This window comes from Nannobrachium achirus, assembly GCF_963921795.1.
Source record: "Nannobrachium achirus genome assembly, chromosome: 9".
NCBI classification, from domain to species: Eukaryota; Metazoa; Chordata; class Actinopteri; order Myctophiformes; family Myctophidae; genus Nannobrachium; species Nannobrachium achirus.
In genome coordinates, this window is record NC_137818.1 from 7811573 (window position 1) to 7827650 (window position 16078).

A 16078-nucleotide genomic window follows, 5' to 3' on the forward strand; every position below is an offset into this window, starting at 1 on the left:
AGGAAGTGCCCTTCGCCAAACAGGAAGTGCCTCTATATCTCATGAACCGTTTGTCGTACAGACGCGTGGGTGGCCTCATATTACTTGATTAAGAGTCCTTAACCTTAATTGGTGTTTCCTTCGTCAAACAGGAAGTGCCCTTTGCCAAACAGAAAGTACCTCTATACCTCATGAACCGTTTGTCGTACACGTGTGGGTGGTGTCATATGACTTGATTAAGAGTCCTTCAGCAATGATGACCGGGCCCTCGCAGCTCTACCCACGTCAAAAGGGGCAGCAGCCATCAGAAGAGATGCAGGGCTAGTTAAACCAATTAAGCTGAAGGACTCTTAATCAAGTCATATGACACTACCCAAACATGTATGACAAACGGTTCATGAGATATAGAGGTACTTCCTGTTTTGCAAAAGGCACTTCCTGTTGCACCAATTAATGTCAAGGACTCCTAATCAAGTAATATGAGGCCACCCACGCGTCTGTACGACAAACGGTTCATGAGATATAGAGGCACTTCCTGTTTGGCGAAGGGCACTTCCTGTTGCACCAATTAAGGTCAAGGACTCCTAATCAAGTAATATGAGGCCACCCACGCGTCTGTACGACAAACGGTTCATGAGATACAGAGGCACTTCCTGTTTGGCGAAGGGCACTTCCTGTTGCACCAATTAAGGTCAAGGACTCCTAATCAAGTAATATGAGGCCACCCACGCGTCTGTACGACAAACGGTTCATGAGATACAGAGGCACTTCCTTTTTGGCGAAGGGCACTTCCTGTTGCACCAATTAAGGTCAAGGACTCCTAATCAAGTAATATGAGGCCACCCACGCGTCTGTACGACAAACGGTTCATGAGATATAGAGGCACTTCCTGTTTGGCGAAGGGCACTTCCTGTTGCACCAATTAAGGTCAAGGACTCCTAATCAAGTCATATGACGCAACCCGCGTGGGTTGCGTCAATTAAGGTCAAGGACTCTTAATCAAGTCATATGACGCCAATTAAGGTCAAGGACTCTTAATCAAGTCATATGACGCCACCCACGCGTCTGTACGACAAACGGTTCATGAGATATAGAGGCACTTCCTGTTTGGCGTCGGCCGCCAGGCGGCGCAGTGGCACGGCCGGCTCCGGGGCCCCGAGCCGGACGTGTGGGTACCGGTCCCGTCTCGAACGGTCGCTCCTAGCCCGAGTTATGGAAGTTTATGTGCGCTGCAGTGGCGGCGCTATAATTTTGCGGGGGTCCCTGGGCCCCCTGGAGGGTGTCCGTGCGGGTTAAGTCCCGGATTTCCCCAAAAAAATGTCGGCCCTCCCATTGAAACCATTGTAGAGCCGAACATTTTTTAAATACATGGGACTAGATAGCAGGGGGTCCGCTGGGGGTCCCCAGGGCTCCAGGGGGTCCCCGGGTGGTCAGACCCCGACTCCAGAGGCCCCTCGGTCGGCCGCCGGCCCCTCGCCTCTGGAGATGAAGAATTACTATTAATATTAATAATAATAATGGTAATAATAAAGTCGCTTATAATAAGCAGACATGGCAACAACTGGGTCTGGGAGGCCTGTCACTCAACCGTCAGACTGAGTCTCATAAAGTCACTGCAAAACAGATCCACTGTAAAACAGATCCACTGCAAAACAGCTCCCCCTAGTGGCGGAAAAAAAATCCTCACAGCAGACGTGCATGATCTGTGGATTTATATGATGTGTATTTGTGATTTGTATTTGTGTTTTGTGTTTGTGTTTTGTATTTGTGATTTGTATCTGTGATTTGTATCTGTGATTTGTGTTTTGTGGATTTGTATTTTGTGGATTTGAATCACAGATAAAAATCAGAGATGCAAATAACAAATAATAATACAAATCACAGATACAAATCACAGATACAAATCACAAATACAAAACACAAATACAAATCACAAATACAAATCACAGATACAAAACACAAATACAAAACACAGATACAAATCACAGATACAAAATACACAAGAATCTGACCTTGTGAGTTTCAAATCTGGGCATGTGAGTTCAAAATGTGGAAACACAACATTTCAAAAATTACAAAACTGGAGGTACGCATTTGTGAATTATGAGACTGTTCTGGCTCCATAGACAGCTGTGTTGTATGGTTTAGAGACAGACAGACAGAAAGACAGACAGACAGACAGATAGACAGACAGACAGACAGCTGTGTTGTATGGTTTAGAGACAGACACACTGAGGAAAAGACATAGCAGAGCTGGAGGTAGCAGAGACAAAATGTTGAGGTTCTCTTTGGGAGTAACAAGGATGGCATTGACAGTAAGGCTTGCCCACCTGGCCCCGGCAGGTAAATACAACTTTTGGGCAGGTAGAGTTTGCTTTCCAGCGTAGTGTCTCTTTCATTTCACTAAGACCAGACGCCTATGAGCAAGGCACTTTGTCATGTGGTGGTTGTCTTACTCTGATGATGTCATCTAACGCTGTCATACATGTCCGTCTCACTTCTGAATGATGACGTCACCTAAAGTTGTGGTACAGACAGCAACAAGTATATAGGGCTTAAATGGTCTGAGCAAACACACGATTGTGTGACGCTTGTGTCAGATGTACTGTAAGTGAAAATACTGTATACTTCTTGTACCACAATAGCAGATAAACAATTTACAATCTAGTCATTTATCAGATTTTATGCACATACAGTACATAGAACGCAGAGAGACAGTGTAGTAAGACACTACTAGTGTCTCAGTAAACTATAGGATCATAGAACGCAGAGAGACAGTGTAGTGTCTCAGTAAACTATAGGATCATAGAACGCAGAGAGACAGTGTAGTGTCTCAGTAAACTACAGGATCATTGAATGCAGAGAGACAGCGTAGCGTCTCAGTAAACTATAGGATCATAGAACGCAGAGAGACAGACAGCGTAGTGTCTCAGTAAACTATAGGATCATAGAACGCAGAGAGACAGCGTAGTGTCTCAGTAAACTATAGGATCATAGAATGCACAGAGACAGCGTAGTGTCTCAGTAAACTATAGGATCATAGAATGCACAGAGACAGTGTAGTGTCTCAGTAAACTATAGGATCATAGAATGCAGAGAGACAGCGTAGTGTCTCAGTAAACTATAGGATCATAGAATGCAGAGAGACAGCGTAGTGTCTCAGTAAACTATAGGATCATAGAATGCAGAGAGACAGCGTAGTGTCTCAGTAAACTATAGGATCATAGAATGCACAGAGACAGCGTAGTGTCTCAGTAAACTAGAGGATCATAGAATGCAGAGAGACAGCGTAGTGTCTCAGTAAACTATAGGATCATAGAATGCAGAGAGACAGTGTAGTGTCTCAGTAAACTATAGGATCATAGAATGCAGAGAGACAGCGTAGTGTCTCAGTAAACTATAGGATCATAGAATGCAGAGAGACAGCGTAGTGTCTCAGTAAACTATAGGATCATAGAATGCAGAGAGACAGCGTAGTGTCTCAGTAAACTATAGGATCATAGAATGCACAGAGACAGCGTAGTGTCTCAGTAAACTAGAGGATCATAGAATGCAGAGAGACAGCGTAGTGTCTCAGTAAACTATAGGATCATAGAATGCAGAGAGACAGTGTAGTGTCTCAGTAAACTATAGGATCATAGAATGCAGAGAGACAGCGTAGTGTCTCAGTAAACTATAGGATCATAGAATGCACAGAGACAGCGTAGTGTCTCAGTAAACTATAGGATCATAGAATGCAGAGAGACAGCGTAGTGTCTCAGTAAACTATAGGATCATAGAATGCAGAGAGACAGCGTAGTGTCTCAGTAAACTATAGGATCATAGAATGCAGAGAGACAGTGTAGTGTCTCAGTAAACTATAGGATAATAGAATGCAGAGAGACAGCGTAGCGTCTCAGTAAACTATAGGATCATAGAATGCAGAGAGACAGTGTAGTGTCTCAGTAAACTATAGGATCATAGAATGCAGAGAGACAGCGTAGTGTCTCAGTAAACTATAGGATCATAGAATGCAGAGAGACAGCGTAGTGTCTCAGTAAACTATAGGATCATAGAATGCAGAGAGACAGCGTAGTGTCTCAGTAAACTATAGGATCATAGAATGCACAGAGACAGCGTAGTGTCTCAGTAAACTAGAGGATCATAGAATGCAGAGAGACAGCGTAGTGTCTCAGTAAACTATAGGATCATAGAATGCAGAGAGACAGCGTAGTGTCTCAGTAAACTATAGGATCATAGAATGCACAGAGACAGCGTAGTGTCTCAGTAAACTATAGGATCATAGAATGCAGAGAGACAGCGTAGTGTCTCAGTAAACTATAGGATAATAGAATGCACAGAGACAGCGTAGTGTCTCAGTAAACTATAGGATCATAGAATGCACAGAGACAGCGTAGTGTCTCAGTAAACTATAGGATCATAGAATGCAGAGAGACAGCGTAGCGTCTCAGTAAACTATAGGATCATAGAATGCACAGAGACAGCGTAGTGTCTCAGTAAACTATAGGATCATAGAATGCAGAGAGACAGCGTAGTGTCTCAGTAAAATATAGGATCATAGAATGCAGAGAGACAGACAGTGTAGTGTCTCAGTAAACTATAGGATCATAGAATGCAGAGAGACAGCGTAGTGTCTCAGTAAACTATAGGATCATAGAATGCAGAGAGACAGCGTAGTGTCTCAGTAAACTATAGGATCATAGAATGCAGAGAGACAGCTCAGTAAACTATAGGATCATAGAACGCAGAGAGACAGTGTAGTGTCTCAGTAAACTATAGGATCATAGAATGCAGAGAGACAGACAGTGTAGCGTCTCAGTAAACTATAGAATCATAGAATGCAGGTAAACTATAGGATCATAGAACGCAGAGAGACAGTGTAGCGTCTCAGTAAACAATAGGATCATAGAATGCAGAGAGACAGTGTAGTGTCTCAGTAAACTATAGGATCATAGAACGCAGAGAGACAGCGTAGTGTCTCAGTAAACTATAGGATCATAGAACGCAGAGAGACAGACAGCGTAGTGTCTCAGTAAACTATAGGATCATAGAACGCAGAGAGACAGCGTAGTGTCTCAGTAAAATATAGGATCATAGAATGCAGAGAGACATAAAGCGTAGGGTCTCAGTAAACTATAGGATCACAGTCTAAACCAGTGGTTCTCTCAAAGTGGATTCCAGGGACTGTGGGTACCTTTAGGAGGGTCTGAAGTGACCCATACAAGTCTGTAACTCAGGGGTACAAATGGAACCACATGAACCCGTCAGACAGGTTCATTTGGTTCCATTTGTACCCTGTCAGAGTTAAGGGGAGACCTTGAAATTTGAGAGTTTGAGAAACACTGGTCTAAACAATATAATGAAAATACATACAAGCTCAACAATGAACCCAGCATCTGTCTAAATAACATGGTCTGTAAATTATTATTGCTATTAAAGTAATGAAAACACATTCTCTCTCTCTACCTCTCCCTCTCTCTCTCTCTCTCTCTCTCTACCTCTCCCTCTCTGTCTCTCTCTCTCCCCCTCTCTCTCAGTGGGAGCTTGTTGGTCTTTCTCTCTTTCTGTTTTTTCTGTCAACACAAAACAACAGCCCTCTGCCTAATCCCCGTTACTATAGCAACCGGCAAGTCCAAACATCATCTGTTGTTGTTATTGTGGAAAGATCAGCCAGAGAGAGAGAGAGAGACAGACAGACAGAGCGAGACAGGCCTTGAATAACACACTGCTGCAGACACACAGACAGACAGACAGACAGACAGACAGACAGACAGACAGACAGAGTGTAAACACTGGTGGTGAGACAGCCCTGACACACACACGAACGCACACACGCAAACACACACACACACACACACACACACACACACACACACACACACACACACACACACACACACACACACACACACACACACACACACACACACACACACACACACACACACACACACACACACACACACACACACACAGCACAGCACACACACACACACACAAACACACGCACGCACACACTCCATCATCAACGCACAGAATCCATAGTAATATCATGATAATATCAATAATAATAATAAAGAAACAAACGCACTAACCTGCTCATGTCAACCTGTAGTGTCTGTGTTCTTTCTCTGTTGTGACTCAACCTCTCTCTCTCCTGCACTCTCTCTCTCTCTCTCTCTCTCTCTCTGTGCTGTGAGTGAACCTCTCTCTCTCGCTCTCTGCCTACTGCATGTGAAGCATAAACAAAACTAAGCTAATTCAAACAGACCTCCTCCCCTCCCTCTCCTCACTGGGGGAGGGGGAGGGGAGTAGGAGGAGTCTCACCTCCCTCTCCTCCTCTCCTCATCTCTGGGTTTCTGCTGGTGCGCACGCACGCACGCACGCACGCACGCACGCACGCGTGCATGCGTGCGTGCGTGTGTGCGTGCATGCACGCACCAGTAAAGTCTGTACGGTTAGGTTGTTTATTTGCGACCGTAGGTCACAGTTTACTATCAAAACCGTCACATCCTGACCGTATCTGTCTGTCTGTCTGTCTGTCTGTCTATATGGGTAACGCTTGTCTTCTCTTGTTGATTGACTCTCACGCTCTGACATCACTGTAATGTCATGGGAACCAAATCCCTTTTATTGCCATAATGGAGATCCCTGTCATGCCAGGGGAACCAAATCCCTTTTATGTCCATATATGGAGATATGGAGATGAGATCCCTGTGATACCAGGGGAACCAAATCCCTTTTATGCCCATATATGGGGATCCCTGATGTCATCAATATTAACTAAGCCCATATCTGTGAATGCCAATATATAATCACTGTGATGTCAGGGGAACCAAATCCCTTTGGACGGATGGCCAAGTCGTTTTCACCCTTAGGCGTCTTATTGGTTATATATCCATCCATCCATCCATCCATCTTCAACCGCTTATCCGGAACCGGGTCGCGGGGGTAACAGTTCCAACTGAGACTTCCAGATTTCCTTATCCTGCGCAACTTCCTCCACTCCCTCTGGGAGTATACCGAGACGTTCCCAGGCCAGTCTGGAGATATAATCCTTCCATCTGGTCTTTGGTCTGCCACGGGGTCTCCTCCCAGTGGGACGTGCATCGAGGACCTTCCTAGGAAGGCGCTCGGGGGCATCCGTACTAGATGCCCGAACCACCTAAGCTGGCTCCTTTCCAAGTGAAGGAGCAGCGGTTCTACTCCAAGTCTCTCTCGGGTGATTGAACTTCTCACCCTATCTCTAAGGGAGATACCAGCCACCCTTCTGAGAAAACTCATTTCGGCCGCTTAGGCGTCTTATTGGTTATATACGATATTAAATAACAGAGGATGTCCAGTTATCAATGCTTCACACAATACCAGATCTACAAGCTCGATACTCCACAATAACAGATCTACAAGCTCGATACTCCACAATAACAGATCTACAAGCTTGATACTCCACAATAACAGATCTACAAGCTTGATACTCCACAATAACAGATGTACAAGCTATATACTCCACAATAACAGATCTACAAGCTCAATACTCCACAATAACAGATCTACAAGCTTGATACTCCACAATAACAGATCTACAAGCTTGATACTCCACAATAACAGATGTACAAGCTATATACTCCACAATAACAGATCTACAAGCTTGATACTCCACAATAACAGATCTACAAGCTTGATACTCCACAATAACAGATCTACAAGCTATATACTCCACAATAACAGATCTACAAGCTTTATACTCCACAATAACAGATCTACAAGCTTGATACTCCACAATAACAGATGTACAAGCTCTATACTCCACAATAACATATCTACAAGCTCAATACTCCACAATAACAGATCTACAAGCTCTATACTCCACAATAACAGATGTACAAGCTCAATACTCCACAATAACAGATCTACAAGCTCGATACTCCACAATAACAGATCTACAAGCTATATACTCCACAATAACAGATCTACAAGCTCAATACTCCACAATAACAGATCTACAAGCTCTATACTCCACAATAACATATCTACAAGCTCTATACTCCACAATAACAGATCTACAAGCTTTATACTCCACAATAACAGATCTACAAGCTATATACTCCGCAACAACATATCTACAAGCTCTATACTCCACAATAACAGATCTACAAGCTCTTTACTCCACAATAACAGATATACAAGCTCTTTACTCCACAATAACAGATCTACAAGCTATATACTCCACAATAACATATCTACAAGCTCTATACTCCACAATAACAGATCTACAAGCTCTATACTCCACAATAACATATCTACAAGCTCTATACTCCACAATAACAGATCTACAAGCTATATACTCCACAATAACAGATCTACAAGCTCTATACTCCACAATAACAGATCTACAAGCTATATACTCCACAATAACAGATCTACAAGCTCTATACTCCACAATAACAGATCTACAAGCTCTATACTCCACAATAACATATCTACAAGCTCTATACTCCACAATAACATATCTAGAAGCTCTTTACTCCACAATAACAGATCTACAAGCTCTATACTCCATAATAACAGATCTACAAGCTCAATACTCAACAATGACAGATCTACAAGCCATGCACCAAATGGGTGTGCGATGAAGTGTGCATGTGTGCGTGCGTAGCTCAGGAGGTACAGAGCGTAATCCAAAGGTTTCAGGTTCGATTCCCTCCTACTCCTGGCTATGTGTTGAAGAGTCCTTGAGCAAAACACTGAACCCCCAGTAGCTCCTGGTGAGCAGCTTGGTGCCTTGCATGTGTGTGAATGTGAAATACATTGTTGTAAGGCGCTTTGGAGAAAAGCGCTATATGATGAAGGCGGTCCATTAGGCCAGGGCGTTCATTTATTAAAAAACACAAACACATAGAGATACTGGTTCTCTGATGGTTGCATAGTGACGGGGCCCCTGATGGGCGGGGCCACAGACCAGCTGAACATACATTTGTTCACATATGAAGATATTACTGCAACAAACACACAACCTCACCAGGGGTTCCCAAACTTTTTTGTCTCAGGTCACCCCATAAATATTTGTTTAATCCAAGGCACCCCTACATTATAATTTTCACTCCCAGCACCTTATATTATATTTATAGCATATCGTCGTCGTCGGGTGGAAAACTTGTATGTCCAAAACCGTTCGTTTTGTATTTATCATCTATAAAATGTACTAAACTATTGAAAACAGCAGATCTACAAGCACACATGCTTGTAGATCTGCTGTTTTCACTAGTTTTGTGCGACAGTCTTGTATGATGAAGCAGGGCTTTGCTTTACCAAAAGACGTACACATTTGAAACTTGGAGATACGAGGTTTTTGCCCGACAGTGACGATATTTTGGTGATTATGTTGCGAGGAAAACGTTGAGATAAAAGCCATTTTGGTTAGAACTGACAGAAAATAACTTTGTACTTCAAGTTTAAAATGATACTAAATATTTTTTTAAGTGTCCAAATAAATTCCAAATATTGTCAAATGATCTCGCGGCACCCCAGGGTGCCCCGTCACCCACTTTGAAAACCCCTGTTCTAGAGAATGACATCTAGAACTGACAGATAGCAGCTGTTTTGGGTGTCGAGGCCTGAAAGGGTTGAGGACCACTGATCTAGATAGGCATGTCGGTCATACAACATGTACAGTATGTATTAGTGCTGCACAATATATGGTTATCGCATCATAATCGCGGTATGGCCATGCGCAATATCAGTATCGCAAAAGGCAAGATATGGGAAATATATCGCCCTGGGGATATATTTCGGCCATATCGTTGCCATTTGCTACACTTAGAATATCAAATAAAAGTGTGGGAACCCAATAGCATTTAAAATCATGAGTGATATGGACTTGTTATTATGCTGTTTTGATTTTTCTTATATTTTTTTTAATAATGCATAGTTTTCACTGTTGCAACAATTAAACAATTGAATATGAAATGTGTACGGTAATATCGTATATCATATCGATATTGATATGACATGTTGTACATGTCGTGCAGACCTAGTATGTATACATGTTGTTGGCCATACAACATGTACAGTATGTATGCATGTTGGCCATACAACATGTACAGTATGTATGCATGTTGGCCATACAACATGTACAGTATGTATGCATGTTGGTCGTAGAATGTCAACAATAAAACATTAGTGATCTCTAAACATTGCATCATACTTCATAAAGTTCATGATGTTGCAATGAGACAACAGCTTTCAGTTAAGAGACATGGAACGTTACTGAAAATCTATGATGTCAGATGTTAGTGTGAGTTATTAACAAGTCAATACCAGAGGAGCGACAATGCAGTGTGCGTGTGTGTGTGTGTGTGTGTGTGTGTGTGTGTGTGTGTGTGTGTGTGTGTGTGTGTGTGTGTGTGTGCAGGGGCGTCACAAGGGGTAGGAAAGTGGGACTGAGGTACCAGGGCCCAAGGTGGAGGGGCCCTAGTAACTTTAGCTATTGAAAAATAGCAGATATACAAGCTCACAGCGCGGTCGTGAAAAGTCGTGAAAATGTGCGCAAATCTTTGAATATATGTATTTTTTAAGTGAACATTTGTAACTCAAATTTTGCTTCTGGGGGGTCCCTGGAACTAAATATTTTGAGATGGGGGGACCTTCACATGAAAAGGTTTGAGCATCACCGACATGAAAACATAGGTTTCTTGGCACACATTTTCAAGATTTTTCAAAAATAGCAGATATACAAGCTCACAGCGCGGCACCGAGTGCCGCGCTGCGAGCTTGTATATCTGCTATTTTTCAATAGTTAACATTCATGGGGGGCCCGCAGTGAATCCTTGTACCCAGGGCCCAGAATTTGGTGTGACGCCCCTGTGTGTGTGTGTGTGTGTGTGTGTGTGTGTGTGTGTGTGTGTGTGTGTGTGTGTGTGTGTGTGTGTGTGTGTGTGTGTGTGTGTGCTCAGTGACTGGACGGGGTTGAGTCAACATGATGTTAGTTTAGTCGCTGCTGCCGTCGTTCCAACCAGATGTACTGCAAGTCACCCAATAGTTGAGAGACATTAGTCAACGATAAGTAACAAGTAGCTACACAATAAATAATATCTTTCAGTCCTAGCTGAGCAGAGATAAAGCTGGCCTGAACAAGCATGTATCAGTTAACTAGGAGTGGAGTTGGATATGTGTGTGTATTCCCATGGAAAGGAGGGGTCAAAGTAGGGCTGTCCTCGACGCAGGATTTATCAAGTCGATTCGAGTCGCGGGGGTTAATCCGACGCGTCGACGAATCGTTTATGTAAAAAAAAAAAAAAAAAAAAAAAAAAAAGTGGTGCTTTAAGCTTTTAAACCACGTCAACGTAATACAATAAAACAGCAATATGTTTTAAGCCTTTAAAGTGAATTAGATCCATGAACTACCGTGCATATTGAGACATGATAGCGGTGGACACTGGACATTAATGACGATAAGATTGCGTCCAGCCGTGCGTAATTTGCCGTGCGTAATTGTGAATTGTGGAGCAGAGTAGAACAACGGAGGAGAGAATAATGCATCTCTTTGACAGCATGTCGTGTATTATTTCCACAAGTTGTATTTTCTCAGAGCACCGCTGCTGTATCAAAAGAGCTATGTTGCCGATCTGGTGCGAGATAATAAAAAGAAAACAGTTCGCCCGTCGCTATTCCTCAGCCTGAGTCCAACCACCACACACCCACGGCACGGCAGTGAAAGTGAAAGCGCATCGCGCTGGCTCTGCTGCTTCTTTGGCCAGCTCTCAAGTAGAATAACAACACGTCGACGCATTTCCTTTCCAAGCGGTTAACTTCAAAATAAGAGCTCCCTGTTATATGATCAAGGCAACTTTCAAGTCACGTGAACTGATTTTATTTTTAAGTCTAGTTTACAAGTAGTAGGAAGTATGGACTCAATAAGAATTACATGACAGTCACAGTCCAGCGCTCTCATACCGCACCACAGTATACTGGTGTGATAAAAAAATTATATATTTTTGACGGCTCGACTCAAACAATTGGCGTCGATTCCGGGGGCTTAAAACGACGCGTCGATTCGTCGATTTTTAGAGGACAGGCCTAGGTCAAAGGCATACCATGACACCGTTTTCCCCCTTCTCAAAAAAAAATAAAAATAAATAAAAATAAAAATAAAAATAAAAATAAATAAAAATAAATAAAAATAAAATAATAAAAAAAAGGACAACTTGTCCAATACTCTTCTCCCTCCTGACATGAGTGTTAAAGGAGCTATAGTAAAAAAAATCTTGAAAAACGGATGCTAAAATAAAAATAATGTTTAGAAAATATTTTATAAAAAAAATAAGCTTCATATATGTGTTTCTATTCAAAAATGACCACAAAAAGTAAAATAATGATAAAATAATCATTGTCAGACCGACACTTTGTTTACATTCTAGTCTATTGACTAGGATGTAAACAAAGTATCGGCCCTACAATGAAAAAGTTGACTATAGCTCCTTTAATTGTTGACTAATTTAAAGGAGTAGTTCACACCCCAAATGTGTTGATTGATTAATCACACCATGGAGACTTTCAATAATATGTTTTTCTTTTTTGTATCTGTCGCATTCCTAAGACATTATAGTAAATTTACCCCCATGGATGGGGACCCAAATGCATTTGGGTCAGAATCAATGGGGTTAAATTTAGGGTCAAGGGTCAAGTAAATGGACCCCCATTGATTCTCACACAAATGCATTTGGGTCCCCATCCAGGGCCTTGTATTTGGGTCCCCATCCTGAATCAATTGGGCTAAATTTACTATAATACTTTTTTTTTGTCTTAGGAATGCGATGAATACAAAAAGATATTATTGAACTCAAGGCTCCATGGGGTGACTAATCAATAGAAAAATAGTCATTTGGGGGGGGGGGGGTGAACTACTCCTTTAATACACCAGGAACTTAGTTTGTGTTTATGGAAACTGAGCTACACTTCCTAAGCATCTTTCCCCACTGTACCAAGACATCCCAGGTAGAGATTTAACCCACTGTACCAAGACATCCCAGGTACTGTACCAAGACATCCCAGGTAGAGATTTAACCCACTGTACCAAGACACCACAGGTAGAGATTTAACCCACTGTACCAAGACATCACAGGTAGAGATTTAACCCACTGTACCAAGACATCACAGGTAGAGATTTAACCCACTGTACCAAGACACCACAGGTAGAGATTTAACCCACTGTACCAAGACACCACAGGTAGACATTTAACCCACTGTACCAAGACACCACAGGTAGAGATTTAACCCACTGTACCAAGACACAACAGGTAGAGATTTAACCCAGAGATTACAACACGCTTTGAGACTGTCTTCAATAAACAGGAAATACATTTGCAGGTCGGGATACCATGTTCATCCAATCGGGAGACAGAACTCAAATATTGTACAGGATAAACATCCAATCAGGAGACAGAGCTCATATATTGTACAGGATAAACATGTAAAAAGTCCGACCACATTATATGGCTTTGACAACAAAAAACTACCAGTAAGACTCCCTACATTGGGAGATAAGCAACCGCCAGGTCGCATACACAAACTTTAGAAGGCAATGTAGGCAATGGGAAATGGGACAGATCCATGTTGATGACATGACTTTGGAGATACTGTGTACTGATTTGCGTGATTTTAGGGCAAAATCTTTAGGAGCAGTGTCCAAAAAAGTGTCTTGCAAGAATTGGCCTCATGGTGGCGCTAGAAGAGGGCCATGTGGGAGATAAGGGGTGGAGGTTGTGGTTTGGCAGCCAAGGAGTGTGTGTGTGTGCAATGTTTGGCATGGATCGGGGCAACGGTGGCGGAGCTATGAGTAGGGGAAAAGTGTGACGTGACAGACAGACTGTTGACAACAAAAAAACTAAAACATGGTGTTTTAAACTAACACATCACTGACAGACGGTAGCTTTAACACTTTCCATGCCAGGGCCAAATGGCCCCAAGGTAGCTGTGCCAGGATTTTGTATGTTTTTCTTTACTATGCAATGAAAAAAAAAGATTTTCTTTTTTTAGATTTTAGTTGTAGTTTTAGTTAGACACAGTTGTTGTGATTCAGTGGCAAAAATAATTTTGTCAAGCAGACAAATGGTTCCAGAGATAGAGCTGAATGAATCAAAAAAAGTGTCCATCCACTAGAATGGACACACATTTTCTCAATCAGCTAAACGAGGGAGCCAACACACAAACGAGAAAAGCATCTCTCTGATCTCAGGTCATTTTGACATCTTAAATGAAAAAAAAATAATAATAATAATAAAAAAAAGAATCAAATTTTATTATTCGCGATTCAATGATTCTCGTCAATCTACCTCTGTGGCATGGAAAGAGTTAATGAGGCTGTTGAAGGTATTCGAGCCTCAGGTTGTCTCTATAAACCTAACCTTTCCCACACCCTTCATGTAAACAACACAGCAACAAATTTCCATAGGAACCCATTTCCATATAGCAGCATGTGACCACGCAGCCAATAAAACAACCGTATGTAAACAACACAGGAACACATTTCCATATAACAGCAGCAGCATGTCACCTGATACAGCTGCTTACATCTTCATGTGTTTTTGTTAGATTTGTTTTTTTATGTTAAGAATGTTATTTAGGAGAGTGTGTTTTGACAACAACTCTATTTACCCTGTGTTTAAGTATATGTTGGGTCAGACAGTCAGATGTGTACAAACACTTTAGGATATTGAGTAAGTTGTGTCGGGAGGAGAAAGAAAGGCTCTCTCTTAGCGAGTCAGGGGCGTCACAACTCACAAGGGGGGGAAAAGTGGGACTGAGTTACCAGGGCCCAAGGTGTGGAGGGGCCTTAATTTTTTTATACTTTACCTATTGCGAAAATAGCAGATATACAAGCTCACAGCGAGCTTGTAGTTCTGCTATTTTTGAAAAGTCGTGAAGGTGTGCAAATCTTTGAATATATGTACTTTTTAAGCGACATTTGTACATTTGTAACTCAAATTTTGCTTCTGGGGGGGTCCCTGGAACTAAATATTTTTAGATGGGTGTCCATGGCCAAATACATATAATTTTGGGGGTCCTTCCCATGAAGAAGTTTGAGCAACACTGACATAGAAACATGTTTTTCAAAGACTTTTTCACGATTTTTCAAAAAAATAGCAGATCTACAAGCTCTGTGAGCTTGTATATCTGCTATTTTTCAATAGTTAATGTTGTGTAATAAATGTGTAATAAATGTGTCCAAGTCTAAATGGGTTAAACCCGCTCCCCCTATGAAGAACATTCATGGGGGGGGGGCCGCAGTGAATCCTTGTGCCCGGGGCCCAGAATTTGGTGTGACACCCTTGGTAAGAGTAGAAGAACAGCAGAAAACAAAATAACAAACAAAACTAAACACTCAGTAAACACATTCTTCTGGATGGTTTCACGGTTTACTACAACGAACCATTTAGCAGACGCTCTTCTACAAGAGTCAACAAACTACAGCAAGGGCCTTCAAACAGGGGGTCCGGGACCCCTAGGGGGTCCTCAGAGTTACTATAGGCGGTGGTCCTCCAAATCTTTGCGCGATAGGAACTTTTTTTCTCCTTTTTTTATATTAACCACAGGAAACCTAGTGTCCTTAATCTGAGAACTTCAGCCAAAAATAGCCGATCTACAAGCTCACAACGCCTCGCAGCGCAAGCTTGTAGATCGGCTATTTTTGGCAAAGAGGTTTGGTGTAGGGGGGGAAAAGAGCAGACTAAGTACAGAGTGAAAGGTGAAGAATATTAGGTATAGACGGTTCAAGCTGTTAAATATCTGAAAACACAAATTACTGAATTTCCCCCTTGGGATAATAAAGGTATCTATCTATCTATATATCTATCTATCTATCTATCTATCTATCTATCTATCTATCTAAATTGACATGAATCCAAAATACACTGATGATTGTGCTGTCAAACAATGAAACTATATGGAATCTATGAAAAGGTTGCGGGGGTCCCTGCTTCATCTCTCTCTCAACTAAGGGGTCCTTGGCCTGAAAACGTTGAAGACCCCTAAACTACAGTCAACAAACTACAGTCAACAAACTACAGAGTGAAGGATAGCAGGTAAACCATGACCCTAGGCT

At 42.1% G+C, this 16078-nt stretch overlaps 1 protein-coding gene across 3 annotated transcripts in view; it reads right to left on the reverse strand.

Annotated features, from left to right (window-relative positions):
• The window catches only part of LOC308292021 (forkhead box protein P1-B-like), a 53790-nt gene that overhangs the window by 31433 nt on the left and 6279 nt on the right, over positions 1 to 16078 (reverse strand). The window contains exon 1 of one of the 3 annotated variants that reach the window (XM_080734221.1): positions 6075 to 6204. The exons of the other annotated variants lie outside the window; for them this stretch is intronic. The gene's annotated coding sequence lies outside the window, so the exon portion shown is untranslated. Of the gene's footprint in view, positions 1 to 6074; positions 6205 to 16078 lie in introns of those variants that run through there. 3 annotated transcript variants of the gene reach the window in all.